Source organism: Ursus arctos, unplaced genomic scaffold, assembly GCF_023065955.2.
Source record: "Ursus arctos isolate Adak ecotype North America unplaced genomic scaffold, UrsArc2.0 scaffold_21, whole genome shotgun sequence".
Lineage (NCBI taxonomy): Eukaryota > Metazoa > Chordata > Mammalia > Carnivora > Ursidae > Ursus > Ursus arctos.
Window position 1 is genome coordinate 32,032,354 of NW_026622886.1, and position 15,730 is coordinate 32,048,083.

At 35.0% G+C, this 15,730-nt stretch overlaps 1 pseudogene; it reads right to left on the minus strand.

Moving 5' to 3' along the window:
- Positions 1–13,946: 13,946 nt before the first annotated feature.
- Positions 13,947–14,945, minus strand: LOC113255903 (glyceraldehyde-3-phosphate dehydrogenase-like; annotated as a pseudogene).
- Between the last annotated feature and the right edge of the window lie 785 nt (positions 14,946–15,730).

Below are 15,730 nucleotides of genomic sequence, written 5' to 3' on the forward strand. Positions count from 1 at the left end.
CCCTCCTCTTATAATCACTTAATCACACTGAGTCCCTTAAACTTTCTATCTGCTTTCAAAATTGTAGTGCATCACATGTGGAAGCTTTGACTATAGCTAAATAGTTCTTATACACAAGTCAGAATTTAGAACATCCATTTCTGGGCTATTTAAAAGTTATTTTTAACTTAAACAATTGCAGACCCTTTGGCTTGACAAGTTCCAGCTTTTAGAGATGGGGTATTTTGTATTTAGTGAGATTCAGGAAAAGATGGAGCAACTAGCATGCATATGTCAATTTCCCTTTTCATTTTTAATGTGTGCCAATACTGTGCTTTTCTATAGTCCTTCAAAATGCCTGTTAATGCTTGTAGTGAAGAGATTTCATTGCTGTCAGACACAGAAACTTCAGGAGTTTACCCCTTTTGCTTTCATTCCAATGGATTTGGGGGAGTTTTCTGATTAAAAATAATTATGAAATCATTTTCCACTGAAAGATCTTGCATGTTCTCTAAAAAGTCCTTTTTTGTACATTAGAAAACCTGCTGTTGTTAAACACATAAATAAGATTTTATTTTATTTCTTCACTGTACATTTCACATAAATACCTTTCCTTTATGTGTCAGAGTTTAGAAGTGATAAATACAGAGAACAAACTGGTGGTTTGCAAGAGGGTAAGGGCATAGAGAGATGGGCAAAAGAGGTGAAGAGGCTCAAACCTCAGTCATAAGACAATATGTCACAGAGATAAAAAGTACACCATAGAGGATAATCAATAATATTGTAATAACACTGTATGGTGACAGATGGCAACTACCCTTACTGTGGTGAGCACTGTGTCATGTGTAGAACTGTCCAATCACTATGTTGTACACCTGAAACTAATATAATGTTGCATAACAACTATACTCCAATAATAATTTTTAAACATTTCTGTATTTCTTGAAATTCTTTCAAATGGATAATTTCTGACTTCCCATTTTGTGCAATGCATTATAAGAAAATAATCTGACAAATGTATCAGGATGAATGTATAAGGACTATACATTCTTTATAACAGTGAAAAATTGAAAATGCTATGAAAATGCATCAAAAGAGAATCGGTTAAATAGTCTCTGGTATACTTGACAAACTTCAGTAATAAAAGTACAATTATAAGATTTTATATGTTTTATAAAATACTATGTACTAATTGCTTTACAATACCTGTATGAGAGAGGTAGTGCTTTCATTTCCCAATACAGAGATGAGGTACGATAGAGTTACGCAATTTGTTCTGTGTTTCACAAGTAAGTGGTAGCCCTACATCAGAAAACCAGGCAATCTGACTCTAGAGACAATGCTTTTGATCACTATGCTACTGATGCCTCTCTACATTTATCGACATGGAATATGTTCTAATATATTATTTAAATATATCAATTATTGAGAATACAAATTGGGAAAATGAAATATATAGCTATATCTTAATATATTTTCAGTAGTTGTGAGAACAAGGATTTATAGCAATCCAATTTATTATATTTGTCTTCCACTTTTTTCTAATTCTCTGTAATATTTGTATTTAATTAGAAAATACAGCAGTAATGCATATAGAATACTCTTTTTATTTTTTAAATAAGTTGTAGACCCAACATGGAGCTTGAACTCACAACCCCGAGATCAAGAGTGGTATGCTCTACTGACTGAGTCAGCCAGGTACCCCAGAGTATTCTTGATACATTAGTATTACATGAGTGAGGGAAAATAAAGAAAAACACATATACTTCTCATATAAATATACTGAATGGTTATTAACTAAAATATTAACAGTGTATATATTTAAATGATTACGGAAAAGTTTTCCGAAATTCCTCTTTGTCTTTATATGTATATTCCATCTTTTCTTAGTCACAGTATATTACATAGCAATAAAAATGCAATAAAAGTTTAAAATAAAAAATATAGTATGATTTGCTTTGCTTGTGTTGAATACTCAGTGTTTATAGGCAGTGTTGATGGCAGGATGGCAACATAACTGAGCCTTCCTATCCCTACAGCAATGTAAACTACTTAAGTAGTGCACAGATAATTTAAGGATGATACAGTCACTATTCCCAGAGTAAGCAATTTTCATTCCATTACTGCAGCTGCATAAAGGACAACTCTCAACCACCTGCAGAAATTTCTTTCAAATATGTCCTAGGAGAATCTCAGCATGCAGCTTAGTAGCCTTCTCTTAAGACAGAAACCAGGTTCAGTTATTGAGGTTCTCCTGCTTTCACAAATTCAAGGAGTCTAGATGTGTGTTTTCACAGAGCAAAGAGAAATAGCCACTCCACTGAACATGAAAATCTTAAGAATTCAGATTGCAGAGAAAATGTGGTTTTACACTTCGGTTAAGTTAAACTCGAGATTTGCCTTTGTGAGTCACCTGAACACGAGACCCTAAGACATAAAGTACATAAATGCAAATAGATGGTACATCTATTTCTGTTTCAATTCCAAATAAAATCTCATCTCTTCTGTTTATATTTCATTGGGAAAGATCACAAGAGTTGGAGAACCACAATGACAGGAAATGAAAACTTTAGATTAACTAATTAAACAGTGTATTTAAAAAAAAAAATCTTGTTAAATTTGGCCTAGTCCATGTTCACTTTGTCACTGCTAACAGTAGAGATATATATTAATAATGCATTTTGAGTTATTACTCAGAGGACCAGAATCAATCACTGAGGACTGTTACTACACAAAGTCAAAAATGTCACTGAGAGTGACTTTGACTTCACAATCTTCTTGATCATAATGTTTATTAAAAGATCCATTAAAAGTCCATCATGCTAATTTAACTAGGAAAATCTAATAGATTGCCATTGGATAGCTTCCACTAAATTAATGTAGGAGAATTATAACCAAAGCCTTGTTATCATTAAGAAATAAATAAAAACTGTAATGATGTATTATTTATGAGCAGAAATCAATGACATCACTAATGAGTGAAAGTAAATCTTTAAGACAAAATCTAGTAAAACTTTTTGATTCTTATTTTTTAAAATAATCTTTTGATATTTTGGTTTCAGTATTAATGTATCACACTCATTATAATTTAGACATGTACATTAATTTGGAGTGCTATAGGGGTAAACCATTCTTGTTTCCTGCCTTCTAGGAATGCTCACAGATACCACATTTCCTTTTTATTTCTCTTGGGTAACAGGTTCTTTTGTAAGAGTGGTTGACACAGTGTAAAGCTTCCCAGTTGGTAAATCAGTCTCTTTCTGTGGATCCAATAAGCAAAGCAATTTTGACTTTTTCCATTACATCCTTCTTAAACTTTATCAGTAGTAAAGGACATATGTTGATTCTCCATCTGCTGGCCTTATAACTTACCTCTCATTTTGTCCAGGATCCAGGCAGAAAAGAAGGACACTCTTTATGTGACCTGCTCAAGGAACCTAGTATGGAGCACTTTGTGCATTAGGTGTGTCAAGTTGGCCACTTTATCTATGTCTTTCCTATGGGGAATCTTTCATATTACGGAAAAAGGTGCTTAGTAAACAAGAGACTCCTTTTTAAAAATGAATATATGATTCAATAAATCAATAGCACAAAAGTTTCAATAGTATGCTTTCTATCCTTAATCCATAAGCATTAAGCGCCTGATATTTTGCAAAATGCTGGCATAAAAACAAGTAAGACTCAGGTCATGTCAGCAGGATGGCAGAATAGGAAGCCCTGGACTTTCTTTCCCCAATGGACAATTATTTCAACAGCAATAGACAGATCAATTCTTATTGTGAGAAATTCAGAAACTAGTTGAGATGAAAGGGTCTTACAGCCTGGGAAAGTATGAAGCCAGCTACAAAACTGATAGAATAATTGGACACATCTTCTTGAAATGGGCATGATCCCCACCCTTGATACATTGCCATATAATTAGGAAGAAACCTCCAGATCCCAGCTTATCCCTGAAGAGAGACAGAATTAGACCACACAGAAAACATTCCGAGTATTTTTGGTGCTCCCCAAGGGACGGCTTCTACCTAACCTGTCTCAGTGTTGACAAAATCAACATATGCTAGAACCTTAGAACTATAGAAAACAAAGACAGCAGTTTAATCTGAACACATCCACTCACCACAGCTACATTTCAAGCTCAACATAGAACAAGTGGGTGGGGAGGAACAAACAAACAAACAAACAAACAGCTCCCAGCTTCTCTCTGGGGAGGAAAAGATAAGGACTACACATCCAAAGTTCTAACTTTTTTGGGTGCCATCCAAGAAATTAGCATTAATTACCTGTCTTGAAGCATTGACAGGCCCTCATTTACATTAGATCCCTGTGGATACAGAGAACAAAGGTGGTGGTTTGACTAGTGTGTGAGCACTCAACACAGTTCCTTCTGGCTCAGCACAGAGTGAGCAAGCAGAAACAAACAAACAGAAAGAAAGAAAACTAGCCACTAGCTTTTTCCTGGGCAGGGAAAGAGTTGGATCACACCTTCAACATTTCAACTTTTCTGGGTGCTACCGAGGGATTAACTTTTATCTTGCCTGGTTCAGAGTACTGATGGGACTCAGTATATGTTAGACCTAGAAGATCAACAGAGAACAAGGCAATAGATTAAACTAGTGTATGGGCACTTACCACGGCTCCTCCTCCTGCTCAATATGGAACGAGCACGTTAAAAACAACAACAAAAACAGCTCCCAGCTTTTCTCTGGGTAGGGACAGAATTGGACTGCATATCAAAAGTTCCAATTTTTCCAAAGCTTCCAAAGGACTGGCTTCTCTGCTGCATGAATCAGAGCACTGATGGGACATGGCATTTTCTAGATATCAGAACCACTGAGAATGAAGGTTATTTGAACTATGACACAAATACCACCACCGCCACCACACATACACACACACACATACTGTACAACTAGTGAAAAACTCCCGTTCCCAGCTTGTCTCTCGGGAAAGAAAGAGTTGGACAGTGCATTTGATGTTCTATTTTTCCAGCTACCACCCAAAGGATTAGTTTCTGTCTTTTGGAAGGAATAAGAACAAAAGTGGTGGTTTGGACTAATAAAAATATTTGAGAGGCCTACAAAAGCTCTGACTGGCTGGATTGATGAACATCATCTCTTGTATAAGGCCAATCCCCAAAGACTGAGAAAGGTGGCACTTTGCCTAACATACAGATACTAACACAAAGAGTCAAGACAAATGAAAAAAAAAAAAAAAAAACAGAGAAACATGATCCAAAAAAAAAAAAAAAAAGGCACAAGATAAAAATCCAGAAAATAACCCTAATGAAATGGAGATATATGAATTACCTGATAGAGAATTAAAAATAACCATTATCAAAATGCTCATTATGCTTAGTGTGCTCAGAATAATGCATAAAAATAAATAAAAATTTGAACAAAGATAAAAATGTTTAAAAAGAACCAAACATTAATTTTGGAGCTAAAAAATATAACTGAATTGAAAAATTTAATAGAGAGTTCAATGTCAGACTAGACTGAGCAGAAAAAAGAATTAGCTAACTTGAAGACATTTTAAGTTATTTAGAGGAGTGAAAAGAAAAAAAAAAGTGAGGAAGTTTAATATATTTATGGGATATCAATAAGAAGACCAATATATGCATTATGTGAGTTACGGAAGAAGAAATAAAGAGCCAAAAGCTTATTCAAAGAACTAATGACTGAAAACTTTCTAAACCTGGGAAATAAAATGGACATCTAGATCCAGGAAACCCCAAAGGATCTCAAGTAAGGTGAATCCAAAGAAATCCATACTGACACAAATTATAATCAACTTGTCAAAAGTCAAAGACAATGAGAGAATATTTAAAGCAGCAAGGGAAATAAGAATATCATGCACAAGGGATTCCCTATAAGACTGCACACAGATTTTTTTAATAGAAATCTTTTAGGCCTGAAGGGAGTGATATGATTTACTCAAAGTGTTAAAGAAAAAGAAAAAAAAAAGCCAAGCAAAATACTTACAGGCAAATTGGTCCATTAAAAATGAAGGAGAGAGAACAACTTTATGAGATAGACAAAAGCTGAGGAATTTAATCTCTACTTGATCTCTCTTATAAGAGTTGCTATAGAGAGTTCTTCAAGTTAAAATAAAAAAGCTAAGTAGCAACATGATAACTAAGTATAAAACTCATATTACTATAATGGAAGTAGGTAAATCATTTAATTCTAGTATAAGAGCTAAAAGACAAAAGTACTAAAATAATTATATCTAAAAATATGTTAATGGATACAAACTAAAAACAGGTGTAAATTGTAACACAAGTAACAAAATATATGTGGGGGAAAGAAATAAAAGTGTAGGATTTTTCTATGAGATTTCAGCTTACAACAGACTGTTATATTTTATGAGAGTTCAGCGGTTACCACAAAATATCTCTAAAAGTTACACAATAGAAAAAGAAAAAAGAAACAAAGCACATCAATAAAAAAAATCAATGAAACACAAGACAGCAAGAGGGGAATAGAGTGACAAATGAACTACAAGACAAATAGAACAATTAACAAAACTGATTTTAAATCAATTTACTTTCCTACCAATAATTACATTAAATGTAAATGGCTTAAACTGTCCAATCAAAAGACAATCAAAAGTGGCTGAATGGGGGTGCCTGGGTGGCTCAGTCGTTAAGTGTCTGCCTTCGGCTAAGGGCGTGATCCCAGAGTCCTGGGATCGAGCCCCACATTGGGCTCCTCCACTGGGAGCCTGCTTCTTCCTCTCCCACTCCCCCTGCTTGTGTTCCCTCTCTCGCTGGCTGTCTCTCTCTGTCAAATAAATAAATAAATTCTTTTTTAAAAAAAGTGGCTGAATGGATTTAAAAAATCCAACTATATGCTGGCTACAAGAGTCTTGCTTTAGACGTACGGACACATATAAGCTGAAAATGGTAGGACAGAAAACAACCTTCTATGAAAATAGTAAACAACAACAACAAAAAAGCAGGACTAGCTACACTTATATCACACAAAATAGACTTTAAGTAAAAAATTGTCACAAGAGACAAAGAAGCATAGTAAATAATGATGAGTCAGTTCAACAGGAAGATATAACAATTATAAATACGTATGTACTCACTATCAGAACACCTAAATAGAGAAAGAAAACATATAGAATGAAAACATACTGATTGAATCGAAGGGAGAAATGGGCAGCAATTTAGTAATAGGAGAAATCAATACTACACTTTCAATAATGGATAGAACAACCAAATAGATCAGTAGAGAAACAACAGACTTGAACACTACAGACCAAATGGACTTAACAGACATATACAAAACAAGCAGAATAATAATCTCAAATACACATGGAATATTCTCTAGGATAGATTGCACGTTTCTCACAAAACAAGTCTTATCAAATTTTTTAAAAAATGCAATCATAACAAGTACCTTTTCCAAACACAATGGGATGAAACTCGAATTCAAAAGCAGAAGGAAAAATGGAAAATGCAAAAATTTGAAAACAAAATATTTTGAAATAATGGGTCACAGAAGAAATCAAAGAAAATTAGAAAATATCTTGAGAAACCAGAAAAACATAACCTATCAAAACTTATGGGATGCAGCAAAAATAGTACTAAAAGGAGTTTTTAGTGATAAACATTAACAAAAAGAAAGGAAAAAAATGAAATAAGATCTTACATAAACAACCTAAATTCATACCTCAGGGAACTAGGAAAAAAAAAAAGACCAAACTAAGGCCAAAATTAGCAGAAGGAAGGAATTAATAAAGATTAGAGCAGAAATAAGCAAAATAGAGAATAGAAACACAATAGAAAAAAATCAATAAAAGAGTTGATTTTTTAAAAAGATAAAACTGACAAACTTTGATTACCTAAGGAAAAAAGAAGACTCAAATAAAAATTATAAATGAAAGAGGAGACATTACAGCTGATGTCACAGAAATAAAAAGGATAAGAGACTACCTTGAATAATTATATGACAGCAAACTGGAAAAATTGGAAGAAATGGATAAATACCTAGAAAAATACAACTTATCAAGACTTACGAAGAAATAGAAACAGACCTATAAGTAATAAAGAGATTGAATCAGTTATCAGAAACTTCCCAACAAGAAAAGCCCAGGATCAGATGACTTAATTGGTATATTTTACCATTTAAAGAAGAATTAATGCTAATCTTTCTCAAACACTTCTAAAAAATTGAAGAGGGGTGCACACTTCCAAACTCATATTTGAGGCCAGCATTATCTTGATATCAAACACAGATAAGGACACTGCAAGAGCTAAAAGCTATAAGTCAATATCTCTGATAAATATAGACTCAAAAATCTTTAACAAAATAGTAGCAAACTGCATTCAATAACACATTAAAAGTTTCATACACCATGACCAAGTGGGATTTATCCCTGGGATGCATGGGTAGTTCAACATATAAGTATCAATTTTAATAGAAGAATAAAAGTCATATGATATTATTGATAGATGGAGAAAAAGTGTTTTATAAAATTCAGCACTCTTCATCATTGACAGACTAGGAATAGAAGGAAATTACCTTAATATAATAAAGCCCAGATATGAAAAAGCAACAGTCAATGTCATACTTAATGGTGAAAACTTAGTTTTTTTCCCCCTATAAGATCAGGCACAAGGCAAGGGTGCCCATTCTAGCCACTTCTATTTGACACTGTACAGGCACCCAAATCAGAAGAACTAAGTAAAATTGCCTGTTTGCAGATGACATAATCTTATACACAGAAAACCCTAAAGACTTTTCAAAAAAATAAAAAAACTGCTAAAACTAATAAATACAATCAATAAAGTTGCAGGATACAAAATCTACATACAAAAATCATTGGGTTTCCCCATACTAACAACAATCTGAAAAAGAAATGAGAAAAACATGATCATTTACAATAACATTAACAATTTTTAAAAATACTTAGAAATAGACTTAACTAAGAAGGAAAAACACTTACACACCAAAAACTAGAAAACACTGATGAAAGAAATTAAAGAAAATACAAGCAAATGGAAAGACATCCCCATGTTGGTGGTTTGGAAGACTTAATTCTGTTAAAATGTCCATACTAATCAAAATGACCTATAGATTCGATGCAGTAATTATCAAAATCCCACTGAGATTTTTTTTTACAGAAATAGAAAAGACAATTCTTAAATTCGTATGAAACTACAAAGGAATCTGAAAGTCCAAATCAAACCTGGGGAAAATGAACAAAGCTGGAAGCATCACACTTTCTGATTTCAAATTATATTACAAAGCTACAGCAGTCAAACACGATGGTACTGACAAAAGAACATATATAGAGAGACCAGTGGAACATAATACAGATCCTAGAAATAAATTCATACATATTTGGTTAACTGATCTTCAACAACAGTGCCAAAAATACAAAACAGAGAAAAGATGGCCTCTTCAATAAATGGTGTTGGGAAAACTAGACAGCCACAGGCAAAAGAGTAAAATTGGAGCCATACCTTATACCATACACATAAATCAACTCAAAATTAATTAAAGACTTAAATGTAAGACCTGAAACTGTAGAAGTCCTAGAAGAAATCATAGAAAAGAAAGATTGACATTGGTCTTGGCAATATCTTTTTGCTGTCACCAAAATTACAGGCAACAAATACAAAAATAAACAAGTGAGGCTACATCAAACTAGGCTTCTGCAAAGCAATGAAAATAATCAACTAAACAATAAGGCAATCTATGGAATGGGACAAATATTTGATATAAACCAGGTGTCTAGTAAGGGATTAATATCTAAAATATATAATGAATTTCTACAACTCGATAACAAAACACCCCCGCCAATAACCCAATTTTTTTTTAAAAGACTAAGGACTTGAGCAGACATTTCTCCAAAGAAAACATGCAAACAACCAACAAATATATGAAAGGATGCTCATCATCACTATCTACGAACTATAAATCAGAACCACAATGAAATATTACCTCACACCTGTTGGGATGCCTATTATCAAAGAGAGAGACAGAGACCAAAAAGTATTGGTGAGGATGTGGAGAAATTGGAGTCCTCCTACACTGTTGTTGAGAATTCAAAATGGCACAGCTTCTATGGAAAACAGTGCGAAAGTTCCTTAAAAAAACTAAAAATACAACCGCCATAGGATTCAACAATCCCACTTCTGAGTATTTAACTAAAATAATTGAAATTGGGATCTTGAAGATATATCAGCACTCCCATGTTCACTGCAGCACTATTTACAATAGCCAACATGTGGAAACAACCTAAATGTCCATCAACAGATGAACAGATAATGACAATTTGATATATACCCACAATGAATTATCATCCCACCTTAAAAAAGAAAGAAATCCCAACATACATGACAACATGGTTGAAAGTTGAAAACATTATGCTAAGTGAAATAAGCCAGTCATAAAAAAGACAAACACTGATTCCATTTCTGTCAGGTATCTAACATAGTCAAACTCATAGAAGCAGAGGCAAGAATGGTTGCCAGGGGCTGAAGGGAGGGATAATTGGGGAGGTACTAATCAAGGCACAGCACAAGGCACAAGGAATTTGTTATTCAAGACAAATAAGTTCTAGAGAACTGCCATACAACATTTTGCTTATAGTTAATCGTACTATATTGTACATGTAAACATCTATTACAAGGGTAGATCCCCTGTTAATTTTCTCACCACAATCAGAAAAAAAAAAGTCATCCTTGCCCTCAATATGTCAGTTGTGGAAGATTACGTTATGTGAACTCATTAGTAGGCATTTCATTCTTCCTAAAAATGCAGAGCAGAAAATCAGTTTCTGTGGTGTTAGGTAGTTTTCACAAACAAATTTATGAAGGGGAGGCACTGTGGTTATCATTGGGTTGATTCCTCTTTAACATGTTCTGTCTCTCCCATTCTCTCCTCCTGTTTGTTTTTCTTCAAAACTCCTATACTGACTGCAGGCATTTTTCTCCCATTACTCCTTTCATTTATCTTCTTTACTTCTAAGAAGTTGCTATCTTTGAACTTTCCTACCTATTCCAGGACTTCCTTCCCTGAGAACTTTCCCACAGGTGGAAGACTAACTCATCTCAGTTTAATTATCACTCCCTCATAAAGAATGACTGAAGCAATTATACCAGGGGTGGATCCTTGACCTGACTGGATTGAATGATCATCTTTGATAATTTGGGATTAAAATTCAGAAATCCTAGCACTCTTTGATGTTGATAAATAACTAGCAATGAAAGGCAGACATTAGAAAAACCTAACTTCCAACCAGAAGCCAGTGGGAAGAGTAGAAGAAAAAGAATCCTTGACACTGTCAGCTTTCTAGTTCCTGGTGCTAGTCCTTGGAAAGATCTGGTAACTTTTATGTCTTGTGTTCTCTGAGAAACTTATGTATCGTTGAGATATTTTCTTCTTAATTGCAACACAGTTGTAGTGATATTGTGTAATTTTCCGTCAAAAGAACCCCGACTTTAGGTCTTTTACCTCTTCTCTAGATCTTTTACTTCCCCTCTCTGCCCTTTCTGACATTTTTTAAATTATTACTTGATATCTGACAATCCTCTCTACTGACATTTATTTTCTCTTTCTTTCCCTCTTGTCTCTTAATTTCTATCTATGATTTAGGTCTCTTTTTCTACTCTCTCTGCTTTCTCCTCTCATGATACTTCTGACCCTTACATGCCCGATGTTAACATAATTCTCCTCTATAGTTTCTAGATCCGTTCTCATCTCATTGCTTTTCTTCCCTTTCTTAATCACTATTTCCTACTCTTGAATCTAATGAAGCTTGGACTTGTAACTAAGTATTTGTTTAGGTTTTTTAAGCTCTGCAACTTCTCATCTATGTGAGGTAGAAACCTACAGTGTTATATTACAAAAGGAAATGTTAAGAAAAAAATGCCATTTCTAAATATATAAGCATACTACAAAAGGATAAATACTGTATAATTCTTTCTCGAGACAATGTACTAAAATCCATTTCATTTTTTCTTTTAGTCAAAGAAAATTAAACAATTCTCGAATGCTTTGAGGTCAATGTGTCATGTCTTGACTATAGCATACAGACCAAAATGATCAGCTTGCACTATGTGAGAATCTGATAAGTAAGGTTTAATCTTGTCTTCAATTAAAACACCACTACCTAATTGTCATTCAGTGTTCTCCTTGCAGAAGCTGAGAATATGCATATGAGAGAAATTTCCATGAAGGTAATGTTTATAGTCATTTCTGGGTTAAAGAACAAGATTTATTTCACTTTATGGGAATGTATTTCCTGACATTTGTCCTATTGCATTGTGATCAAAGGACTGTAGTGCTGAATGTGGGAACTTCTCCAGGAAGGTGGACTGTAAGTGATTATGTAAAGTTCTAAGCAAAGGCAATCTCCATTATGCACTCTGTCAGAAACCCTTTGCAGGTTACATATTGCTGAATATAACAGGTTTCTGCCTACTGGGATTCCACAGGATATTTTGGATTGTTTCATAAGTATAAAGATAAGTAGGTATGCTGCTGCCAATAAACTTGAACCCAAAGAGATGAACCTGTTCAAATCATATCCATGGATGTTGATTACATTTTCTTTTATAGAAAGGTGAGGATTTTGCTGGCAAATACGAAACCAAAGTTGGTTTTCAGATATATGACCTCTAACCTACCAGATAAGGAAATTGGCCTGAGTACTCATGGTACTCTCTGAGCCATATTTTGAACCTCTCATGTGGGAACCACTGAGTTGAGAATGTTTATATTGCGCTGGTAATGAGGTATAATGTTAGATTTTTTATGTTAAGTGCCTGCTGGGGAGCGACTTTAGGATAGGACATGAAATTACGTACATTTCTTACATTTATTGATTTTCATCCACATACAGAAATACAAATAGTCAAAAAGATTTGCAATAAGGAGTTTTACGCACCAGAATTTTTATGATTTAATCATTCCATTCAAATGTTTGCTCAAATATCTTTTCCCCAGAGAGACTTTCCAAATTCAGCTTTTCTAAAAGCCTCCCCACTACCATGTATACCCATATCTTACTTTTGTGTTCTTTATAGCATATGCCATTCCTTTATATGTACAGAGAGGTCATCTGTATATTGCTCCTTCCTCAGCTAGAACATTAGTTCCACAAAGGTAGGGCTTTTGTCCTTTTTGTTCCCTACTTTATCATCTAGCCAGAAAAGATTCTAACTTGGTGAGTGAATGAATCATAGCATTAGCTATCATGAATTAAAAAAAGAAGAAAAAGAAAAAGAGATAGAAATAAGCTAACTGATTCACAATGGGAAGATTGTTGAATAACCTAGTATAAATTCATAGCTTAAACTATTAAAACCTATTATATATTTATAGCTTAAACTGTTATTGTAATGAAGGTATTTTTAAAAATTTTTTAACATTATGTGAATAAAGCAAGACCTAGAATTATACATATAACGTGATAGCAGTGTGTATATATATACCTTGTGGGAACTGAGAAAAAACATTCCAAAATATTTATAGTGCATGTGCTTAGATGGAAAGATATCACATATCTTCTTTATTTCTAAATATTTTGCAATTTTTATTTACCAACTATGGTCAGAAGAAATGAGGCAAAAAGGAAGAAAAGGAGAAAAAAATATAGTAGTGAGTGGGGACTGAGTATTACAGATAGACCAGCGATCATGCTAAGGCATTATAAATATGAAGACGTTAATAACTAATAGTAGTACATGATGTTTTTTGAGCACTATGTGTAAGTATAGTTTGAAGTTTGGTTTCTTTTTGGGGTACAGTATACTTTATTGATGATACATGACAAATTAGGACTCCCCAAGCCCCTCCCTTTCTTTAGGGGGTCTGGGATGGAAACTGTGTAGAGGTCATGAGATTCTCACTGTCTTACGGGATGAGTTGGGGCAAGGACTTCCCAGCAACTGAGGGCCTCTCTCTTCCCCCTGCTCTCACTGGGACTGGTGGTCCAGGGGGCTCTTACTCTTTGGAGGCCATGTGAACCATAAAGTCTACCACCTGGTTGCTGTAGCCAAATTCATTGCCAAACCAGAAAATGAGCCTGACAAACTGGTCATTGAGAGCAATGCCAGCCCCAGCATCGAAGGTAGAAGAATGGGTGTCACTGTGAAAGTCACAGGAGACAACCTGGTCCTTGATGTAACCCAGGATGCTTTTAAGGGTGCCTTCCAATGCCTGCTTCACTACCTTCTTGATGTCATCATGTTTGGCAGCTTTCTCCAGGTAGCAGGTCAGATCCACAACTGACATATTGGAGGTGGGGACTTGGAAGGCCATGCCAGTGAGTTTCCTAGTCAGCTCAGGAATGACCTTGCCTATAGCCTTGGCAGTGCCAACAGAAGCAGGGATGATGTCCTGGGCAGCCCCATGGCCATCACTTCACAGCTTCCCAGAGGGGCTGTTCATGGTCTTCTGGGTGGCAATGATGGCCTGGACTGTGGTCATGAGTCCCTCCACAATACCGAAGTTATCATGGATGACCTTGGCCAGAGGGGCCAAGCATCAAGAGGCACTGCTGAGAACCTTAAGGGAGTTGTCATACTTCTCGTGGTTCACACCCATCGCTAACACGGCATCATTAGAAAGGACAGAGATGATGACCCTCGTGGCCACACTTCAAATGAACTCCAGCCTTCTCCATGGTGGTAAGACCCCAGTGGACCTTACAACATACTCAACACCAGCACCACACCATTTGATGTTGACAGGATTCTTGCTCCTGGAAGATGATATGGGCTTTCTCTTGATGACAAATTTCCCATTCTCAGCCTTGACTGTGCTGTTGATTGTGCTGTTGAATTTGCTGTAGATGGAATCGTACTGCAACATGTAGACCATGTAGTTGAGGCCAATGAAGGGGTCATTAATAACGACAATAACCACTTTGCCAGAGAGAAAAGCAGCCCTGCTGACCAGGTGCCCAATATGGCCAAATCCATTTACTCTGACCTTCACCATGTGTCCCTGGCACTGCACCAGAAGATGCAGCTGTCTGTCAAAGGAGCAGAGAGCCTAAAGTTCTTTACATAAAAAAAATTGTTTAATTCTCATAATTACTAAATGAGGTCAGTGTTATACTTCTTGTTATTACTGTCATTGTCATCCCCACTATCTAGATAGAACCCAGAGAGGTCATACTACTTCCCAAAGTTGCCCAGCTAAGAGGTGGTAGACCTGAGATTTGAATCTGATTCAGGGTCTATAGTCTTAACTTCTGATTAAGAATAAGAAAGGGAGTAACTGTTTCTGAAGTAAGAATAAAGAAGAAAATATTTCATTCACAAATTCATCTTATTTTTTAAAAAACAAAGCAGTATAAAATGTTTTGTTTACTATTTAAAATGGCTCATTTGGATTTAAGCAAACATATAGAGTAATCTTGAATATTTGGACATGAGTGAGCAAATTGCTGCTAGAATGTAAATTGATGAGTTACGGGACACTTATTGTGTTATAATTATAGTGTTTAAGTAACATGACAGGCTACTCAGCATAGCAAGTGGCCTTAATAGTAACTCAGAAGTCTGTATATACACAGCCTCAGGTTTTTGTTTTTGTTTTTTAATATATAAGTTATTAGGGCTTTGTATCTAGACACCATTTTGAAGTAGTCTGAAAACTCTTTTCTTCTGTATTTAACTTCATAATGTTCACCCTTTTCATAAAATGCAACAAAACACCTATAACTCTACCATTATGTGGTAGAAATATGAGCTTTGGAATTAAGCTGGTTTGGATTTGAC